Source organism: Bubalus bubalis, chromosome 14 (genome assembly GCF_019923935.1).
Source record: "Bubalus bubalis isolate 160015118507 breed Murrah chromosome 14, NDDB_SH_1, whole genome shotgun sequence".
In the NCBI taxonomy this organism is placed as follows: Eukaryota; Metazoa; Chordata; class Mammalia; order Artiodactyla; family Bovidae; genus Bubalus; species Bubalus bubalis.
In genome coordinates this window covers 30,080,041-30,089,460 of record NC_059170.1, presented here as the reverse complement: position 1 = coordinate 30,089,460, position 9,420 = coordinate 30,080,041, and the positions used below count along the sequence as shown (strand labels likewise).

At 44.8% G+C, this 9,420-nt stretch overlaps 1 pseudogene; it reads right to left on the bottom strand.

The window, feature by feature from the left end:
* Positions 1-265: 265 nt before the first annotated feature.
* On the bottom strand, positions 266-2,141 carry LOC102397774 (annotated as a pseudogene).
* Positions 2,142-9,420: the final 7,279 nt, after the last annotated feature.

Sequence of the window (9,420 nt, the reverse complement as noted above, 5' to 3'; positions counted from 1 at the left end):
CTGGATGCATGAAAATGAATTCAGACAGCACCCGAGTGGTCCCCACAGGTCCTCCCCCCTACCAGTGACTATTCAAGAAATCAGAGTTTGTGACTTACCCATGGTTAAGTGGGTAAAGAATCTGCCTGCAATGCAGGAGACACAGGAAACACAGGTCAGATCCCTGGGTCAGGAAGATCCCCTGGAGGAGGAAATGGCAACCCACTCCAGTATTCTTGCCTGAAAAATCCCATGGACAGAGAAGCCGGGTGGGCTATAGTCCACAGGATCACAAAAGAGTCGGACACAACTGAAGCGACTTAACACAATCGCACAATGGGCATCCTTTCAGAGAGCCTGTTATATCCATGTTTCTCTTTCAAAATGCTCTCTGCAGGCTTAAAAACAAAAGACACAGAGGATCATGGCTAATAACACATTTTTTATGTCTTTTAAGTAGTTTTCTCCCTTTCTGCTAAACACCTGGGCTGGCTGGAGGGTCGAAGGTGACCAGAGTGAGTACTCTTCCCATGGCCCCATGTCTTATCCCACATTCATGCCATTGCAGCTGCAGAGCATCTCCTTGAAGGTGTTGCGCAGCTCCAGGCTCCGGAAAGCATAGATCACCAGGTTGATGATGGTGGTGCACATGATGAGGACCAGGTGGGAGTTGGAGTGGGCAGTGTAGCAGATGCAGTGGGGTTGGTGGGGCAGGTTATGATGAGGACAAGGTGGAGGAAGAAGGGGGCCCAGCAGAAGATGGAGACCCCCAGCAGGCTGGTGATGGCGATTGCCCCCTCCATACACAAGTGCTGCTGGCCAATGGGCCACCCCATCAGCAGGCAGCTGTGCAGCGATGTGCTCGAGGTGAAGCAGGGTGAAAAGGAGCACGTGCACATAGAGGGTGCCCATGAGCAGCAGCATGACAAGGAACATGGTGATCAGGCACACGATGGCCATCTTGCTCTCGGAGTAGATGACAAACACCACACTGCAGACCCTGCAGCCCAGCCAGATGGCCGCAATCAGGGCCAGCACCTTCCACAACACAGTCATGATGCTGTGGTAGCGAAGTATGTAGATGGTGGTGTACCTGTTGACTGCAATGGCCAGGAGGTTGCAGATGGGGGCCACCAGGGAGATGCAGATCATGGAGTCAAAGACATCGTCCATGTGCTGGATGAACTGGTCCTTGAAGGTCCGGTAGTCGCTGTTGACCACGGGGATCATGAGAGTCTCCAGGGCATTGGACACGCTCACCAGCATGTCAGCCATGGCCAGGCTGCAGAGAAAGATGTACATGAGGGATTGCAGTTTGCCATTCCTGACCACAGCCAGGATGACCAGGATATTTTCCAGAAGGCTGATGATGCCCAGGGCCAGGAAGACCTCAGGCTTGAGGAAGACCTGTTCACAGAAGCTGCTGATGCTCTGATTGCTGAAGTTAGGGGCTGCAAGATGCTCTGAGCTGGTAGGCGTGATGGTTGAGCAGAGTGCAGATAGCACAAAGTATTCATTGCTCACAGATGGCTGGCTGATCGGAGCAGGGGCTCCAGCAGGGTCCCGAGGCTGCAGTTGCTGCTGATTCCAGGAAAGAAAAAAATTCCTTCCATATCCTTCTTTTAGATGCTTTTCCAGTGCACTCTTAGATTTTGTTCTTCCCCAGAATAAAAGGTTGGAGAGAGGGAGAGAGAGAAAGAGAACGATAGGGAGAGAGAGCAAAAAGTCAGCTTGGAGACATACAGAGTACTTTCCTCTGCTTCTCCAAGATGAGCAGTTTTAATAGAAACTCTTCCCTCTCTCCCTTCTTACCTTCCTTCCATCTCTCTCTCTTTTCCCCTCTCACATCCCCATCTGGGAACAGAAACCCAGCCAATGGCTGGTACAGTTACGGCAGTTTTCATTGTAAGTCATGGAATGTGGTACCTGTTAGGAGTGAGGGGTGAACACACAGTTTATATACATTGGCTGGAGGCAAACACCTCCTACTTAATCTTCAGTGCTGCGAAATGACCAGTGAGCATTGGGCACCTCTCTGACTGACAGCAGTGCCGACTCCCAGGGCCTGAACCTGGAGATTCAAAAGCAGCCTGGTGCCCTCTACAGGCCAGACTGCTCATCTCCCCATTGGCTGGGCTGAGCAGTTCCTGTCTTGAAAAGGGCCACAGCCATCTTTTCATCCATTTATTTGCTCATTCTTTTTTTTTTTTTTTATAGCAAACATTTACTAAATGCCTACCATGTGTCGAGTTTCTACCCCGTGCAGGAACATCCTTGTTTCTTCCAAACTCAGAGTCTGGGGTGGAAGAGACTGGGGTGGAAGAAATCCAGTGGTTTTATTATAGGGGGATACATACTTGAATCGGGGAATGCCAGGGGCTGGGGGAGTTCAGAGGGGACCCCCTCACCTGAGAGGTCAAGGGAAGTTCCTGGAGGAAGAAGCCTCTCAGCTATGACTTCAAAGAACAGAGGGGATGCCCAGTGGTGAGGCGGGGGCTGGGGTTGAAGGAGGTAGAAGAGGATTCCTGGCAGAGGGAATAACATGCTTACAGCCTGCAGGCTAAAAGCAGTGTTTCTGCACCCTGGATGAAGAAGTCGCCTGTAGGATGTGGTCACGGGGATCGCATCTGACCTCCTGAATCAGAATCACCCAGAGGCAGGAGGTGGATAGGTGTGTCTTCACTTTTTAGCAGGTGAGGGAGGACATAGCCAAGAAGGTTGAGATCTCTGGAAAAGAAAGCTTGGTGCTTCTGAAGGACTTTAGTTTTCTCTGGCCAGAGTGTGGAGCCAGGAGACATAATTTGAGAAGTGAGCCTGCAGTTTTTTGCTTTTCGTAAGTAGAGAAAGGCCAGGATCCTGAAGGGCAGTCTCAGCTGAGTGTGGGAGTTTTTGACTGTATCCAGAAGCCAACAGGGGGCTGTGGAAGAGAGGAGGTGGGGTTTGCAATTTAGAAAGATTCCTCATTGCCTGATGGGGACTGCCTCAGGAGAGGAGGAGTCAGGAGCCTGGGGGGCCAGGGCTGCAGAGATTCACAGTGAGATGATGGTGGCCTGAAGCAAGGAGGTGGCCACAGGGCCATGGAAGGAGTGGACAGAGATGCTTGGGTGGTGGGTTCTGGAGATGTGAGCGTGATGGATTGGGACAGCTCAGGGAACACCTCTGCTTCCTTCTTAAGTAACAGGAAGACCAGAGATGGAAAATGTATTGGTTGGCCAAAAAGTTCATTCAGGTTTTCTGTACATCTAATGGAAAAACCTGAATGAACTTTGTGGCCAACCCAATAGAAGGCAGAATTTAGCAGCTGACTGATACTTAGTTCATGTCAGATGTGATGCTGGACAGGAGGATGATGTAAACTCTGGATACAATGAGTCTGCTTCCCCGGCCCTCCTGGCCCAGTACCTGCATATCAATTACAGATAGACTGATGTTCTGATTATCCAACTATCAGCTAACTATGTATGTGAGTGTGACTGTGTGTGTATTAGATAGAAGAAATGTGCATATGAAATAGAAGATAACTTAGAATACTTATGAAACTGTGGGGGTGGAGAGGTCTTAAGATAGACAACCAGATGGGGGAAGGGATAGTTAGGGAATTTGGGATGGACAGGTACCCACTGCTATATTTTAAATGGATAACCAACAAGGACCTACTGTAAAGTACAAGGAACTGCTCAGTCACATGTGGCAAACTGGATGGGAGAGGAGTTTGGAGGAGAAAGGCTACATGTACATAGATGACTGCATCCCTTTGCTGTCCACCTGAAAATATCACAACATTGTTAATCGGCTATATCTCAACACAAAATAAAAAGTGGGTTTTTTTTTTTTAAAGAAAAAAAAAAAGGCAACCAGTAATTAAGTGTGAAAATGTCACCAAAGTCAGAAGACAAACAGGAAGAAAAGACTTTCCATAGGCAAAGATTACTGTCTCTTCAATACAAAGAATACTCTCACATTAATAAGAAAGAGATGATTTACCTCTTAGAACACAGGGCAAAAAACAGGGATAGGAATTCACTGAAGAGGAAGTGCAAGTGGCTAATAAACTAATGAAAAGATATTCAGTCTTCTGGGGAATCCAAGAAATGCAAATCAAACTTCAGATTGACAAGGGTGGAAAAGATATCAAATTCAGCAGAGGGTGTTGGGAGAAGAACACTCTCGTGCATTTCCAGTGATTGTGGATAGTCTCATCATTTTCAGTTTCTACTAAAATAAAAAGAAATGCAGCTGAGTGTGTATCTCATTCTGTGAACTGAGGGGCATGAGAAATACTTCTACTGATTTTCAGCAAAGTGACTTCATTTCTGATGCTAAGCCTCTCATGTTCCAGCTTGCAGAAAACACAGTCCTAATCTTTGTGGAGGTTTCTCTTCCTCACCCCCAAGGTCACATCCAGAGGTGTATTTATACTGTCCTGTCTGTGATTTCAGGGGCCTTCATCTTACCTGTGGGAGAAGGCAATGGCACCCCACTCCAGTACTCTTGCCTGGAGAATCCCATGGACGGAGGAGCCTGGTGGGCTGCAGTTCATGGTGTCGCGAAGGGTCGGACATGACTGAGTGACTTCACTTTCACTTTTCACTTTCATGCATTGGAGAAGGAAATGGCAACCCGCTCCAGTGTTCTTGCCTGGAGAATCCCAGGGACGGGGGAGCCTGGTGGGCTGCCATCTATGGGGTCGCACAGAGTCGGGCACGACTGCAGCGACTTAGCAGCAGCAGCAGCATCTTACCTGTAAAGATCAGACTACTAGATTTTTGCCCTGCTCTGTGTTTGGCCTGGGCTGAGCACTGACCATCTTTCTCTGCTTCTGTTCTCTGTTTATGAGCATTGTTGAGAGTGAGCAGGAGGGACCCGGCACCCTCATGCCTAGAGAGTGTTGATTTGGTCTCCTCTAAGCTCTACTCTCCGCTTTCCTGGGGGAGTAGCACAGACACAGCTACTTTTAAACTTAAACTGTAGTTTGTTTTCTACTTCTGTGACTCTACTTCTATTTTGTAAATAAGTTCATTTGCACCCATTTTTTTAGATTCCATGCATAAGCAATATCATATATTTGTCCAAATATTTGAATCCCATGACTTGAAGAAACTTTTATTACACAACTGCTTTTAAGATTTACTTATTTATTTTATTTTTATTTTGTTTTTGTCCATACCACACAGCATATGGGACCTTAGTTTCCTCATCAGGGATTGAACCCACAGCCCCTGCAGTGGAAGTGCAGTATCTCAACCATTGGAATGTCAGGGAATCCCCTAAGATTTATTTTTACTTATATTCAAGGTTCCTAATATTTTTATGCCTGTAAATTTTGCTTTACCTTTTTAAAATTGAGCTATAGGTACCAGAAAATTCATGATTTTGAAATATACAATTCAGTGGGTTTTTGTTTGTTTGTTTGGCATCTTCACGAAGTTGCCCAGCCAACACCACTATCTAATTCCAGGACATTTTTATCACTTCATCCCCATTAGCAGTCACTCCTCGTTTGCTACTTCCCTCAGTCTCTAACAACTGCTAATCTACTTTCTATCTCTATGTGACAGTAAAAAATATGCTCATCGAGGCTGTGTTTAACTTTTGGATCACAAAACCCTCCATTTTCTGACTTTCTCATGTTTCAAATTCTAAAACAAACAAACAAAACCAATAGCTGTAGGTGAAAATGTAAACTGAACCAGCCAACTCTATGGAAAACAAAGTGGAGGATCCTTAAAAAACTAAAAATAGAGTGACAGTATGATCCAGCAATCTCACTCCCGCCTGGGCATGTATCTGGAAAAGATGAAAACTCTAATTTGAAAATATACACTCACCCTAGTGTTCATAGCAACACTATTTACAATAGTAAAAACATGGAAACAATCCAAGTGCCCAACAACAGATGACTGGCTTAAGAAGATGTTTATATACAACAGAATATCACTCAGCCATCAAAAGGAACAAAATATTATCATTTGCAGAATGTGACTAGACCTAGAGATCATCATACTAAGTGAAGTCAGTCGGTAAGAGAGAGACAAATATTATAAGATATTTCCTAAATGTAGAATCTAAAAAATAATACAAATGACTCTACAAAACAGAAACAGATTCACAAACAAAAAAACAAACTTATGGTTACCAAAGCATAAAGGGAGCAGGGAGGGATAAATTAGGAGTATGAGATCAACAGATACAGATACTGTATACAGATACAGATACTGATACTGGATACAGATATAGATACAGATACTGTATACAGATACAGATCAACAGATACAGATACAGATTAACAGATACTAAAAATCCCATGGATGGAGGAGCCTGTTAGGCTGCAATCCGTGGGGTCGCTAAGAGTCGGACATGACTGAGCGACTTCACTTTCACTTTTCACTTTCATGCATTGGAGAAGGAAATGGCAGCCCACTCCAGTGTTCTTGCCTGGAGAATCCCAGGGACGGGGGAGCCTGGTGGGCTGCCGTCTATGGGGTCGCACAGAGTCGGACACGACTGAAGTGACTTAGCATAGCATAGCATAGCATTATACCTAAAATGGATAAGCAACATGGATTTACTATGTAGCACATCAAACGATCTTCAATATCTTATAATGACCTATACTGGAAAATAATCTGAAAAAATATATAATTGAATCACTTTGCTGTACACCTGAAACTAATACAATATTACAAACCAACTATACTTCAAAAAATAAACAAAAAGCAACAAAAAAAACCCAACTATAAATTCTTCTGTATTAAAATTCGGTATAAAAGTGGTAAAGTAAGAACAATCAAAACAATGAAACACAAACCTCTTCCTCTTACTCTCTTGAATTTCAAGATCTTATGAATAGAGAGTGAGTTATTTTGTTTTCTGAACACTTCAGTGCAAGGAACAGATCGAGATACTTTTTTTGTGTGTGGTTTTTAAAAAGACCTTGAAGAAGGAAATGGCAACCCACTCTGGTACTCTTGTCTGGAAAATCCCATGGACGGAGAAGCCTGGTAGGCTACAGTCGATGGGGTCACAAAGAGTCGGACACGACTGAGTGACTTCACTTTCACTCACTTTTTTAAAAAGAACATTCTTTCTTTGCTCTCTGCTGAAATCTCTTTTGGAAACTTAGGGTAAAATTTTGCTTCTCCAAGTCCATTTCCCTATGGTTAGTTGACAATTGTAGCAACTGAGTCAAATTAAGCATAAAAAGCAGTTTTCTGAGGGTAGAAAAACAAAAGATCCATGTTGTTCCCAATTCTTCTGGTTAAAGGACAAGATATGATGAATTAAAGCCCTCCATGGTATACAGACAAAATCTCTCTATATTTTTGGTTGAAAAAAATCAGCCTTAGCACTTTGGAGTTATACTATTTTCTTCAATCATAGAATTAAGTGCCCTTAACTTTCCTCACCTCCTCTCATTACCTTTGCCTGTTTAGCACCTGAGTCCTATGTTCTGAGTGTTGTGTTTCTCGGTGAGGAGGGACAGTACTCTGATGACATTGCAGGGCGGGGACTATGCCACTGAGTTGTCTCACACCAGGACAGATGCTCTCAGACTACAGCTTCTCAACCTTTGCTGTGCATCTGAATCACCCAGGCAATGCTGATGCTGCTGGCCCCTGGACTATACTGAGTAGGGAGGAAAGTGATCGAATCATTTGCAGACATAGATGGAGAAGCTGTGCTAGGAGAGCCAGCCAGGTGTGGAGTTCACTCTGTTGATGTGGAAAAGGAGCATCCCATTCTCAAAGGCCCAGTGGATAGGATGCCCCAGTTGCTGGACTGGGTGTGTGACCAGTGTCGGTCACATAGGGGGTTGCCCAGAAGCATAACTCAGGCATCATTCCTGTTGTGTGGCCTCTAAGCTCAATGTTCTGACCTCCCCAGAGAGGTTGTGAGCCACCCAATATCATTTAGTAAATTTCTCTTCTGTTTAAATTAGCCAGAGTGGGTTTTGTTACTTAGAACCAAGAATCTGACCCACTCTTGCAATCCAATCGGGGTCATTAGGTATTGACTACCTGGAGGGCTGGGTAGTGAAGAATCCACGGCTTCAATCCACTTGGAAAAAGAGTTCTGGGATATATTAGTGATGAAGACCCTGATGCTGGGAAAGACTGAAGGCAAAAGAAGAGGGTGGCAGAGGATGAGATGGTTAAATAGCATCACTGACTCAGAGGACATGAATTTGAGCAAATTCCAGGAGATGGTGAAAACAGAGAAGCCTGGCATGGTGCAGTCCATAGGGTCACAAGGAGTCGGACATGACTCGGCGACTGAACAACCAGAGCTGATACAGGAATGGAAGCCCGCACACTGTGCCTCTGACATCCCTGTATCACAGTCTGTATGAGCTTCCTTTTCCTGCTCTAACAAGTCACCCCAAACTCAGCAGCTTAAAATATCAGAAATGTATTCTCTCCTAGTTCTGGATCAAAAATCCAAAAGAGGTTGGCAGGGCTGCATTCCTTCTGGAGGTGACAGGAGAAAAAGCTGTTTTCTTGCATGCCCCAGCTTCTAGAGGCCACCTGCATGTCCTGACTCATAGCCCCTTCCCCCTGTTTCAAAGCCCACCTTGTCATGTCTTTAAATCTCCCTCTGACTCTGACCTCTGTCATTACATCTCCTTTTGTAACTCCTGACACTACTGCTTCCTTCACTACAGGAACCCCTGTGATTACACTGGGTCCAACAGGGTAATCTAGGATCACTTCCCATCTCTAGACCCATAAGCTTTTTTTCTTTTAAGTTTTTTATTTATTTAATATCTTATTTTATTAAAACATTTTTATTGGAGTATAGTTGATTTAAAATGTTGTTAGTTTCTGCTGTATAGTAAAGTGAATCAGTTATACAAATACATATAGCTACTCTTTTTTTTAGATTATTTTCCCAGATAGGTCATTACAGAGTATTGAGTAGAGTTCCCTGTGCTATACAGTAGGTCCTTATTAGTTATTTATTTAAATATAGTAGTATATCGGAGAAGGCAATGGCACCCCACTCCAGTACTCTTGCCTGGAAAATCCCATGGACGGAGGAGCCTGGTAGGCTGCAGTCCATGCTAAGGGTCAGACACGACTGAGCGACTTCACTTTCACTTTTCACTTTCATGCATTGGAGAAGGAAATGGCAACCCACTCCAGTATTCTTGCCTGGAGAATCCCAGGGACGGGGGAGCCTGGTGGGCTGCCGCCTATGGGGTCGCACAGAGTTGGACACGACTGAAGCGACTTAGCAGCAGCAGCAGCAGAAGTGTGTATATGTCAATCCCAATTTTTCAATTTATCCCTCCCTGCCTTTCCCTCTTGGTAACCATCTGTTGTTGTTCAGTTGCTAAGTCGTGTCCCGGTCTTTAACCTCATCCCTGCATTTCTCTCAGCCAGAAGTCCAAACTTGGGGACAGATCACCCACTGTGGTAGCTCCATGCTGCTTCCCATGGG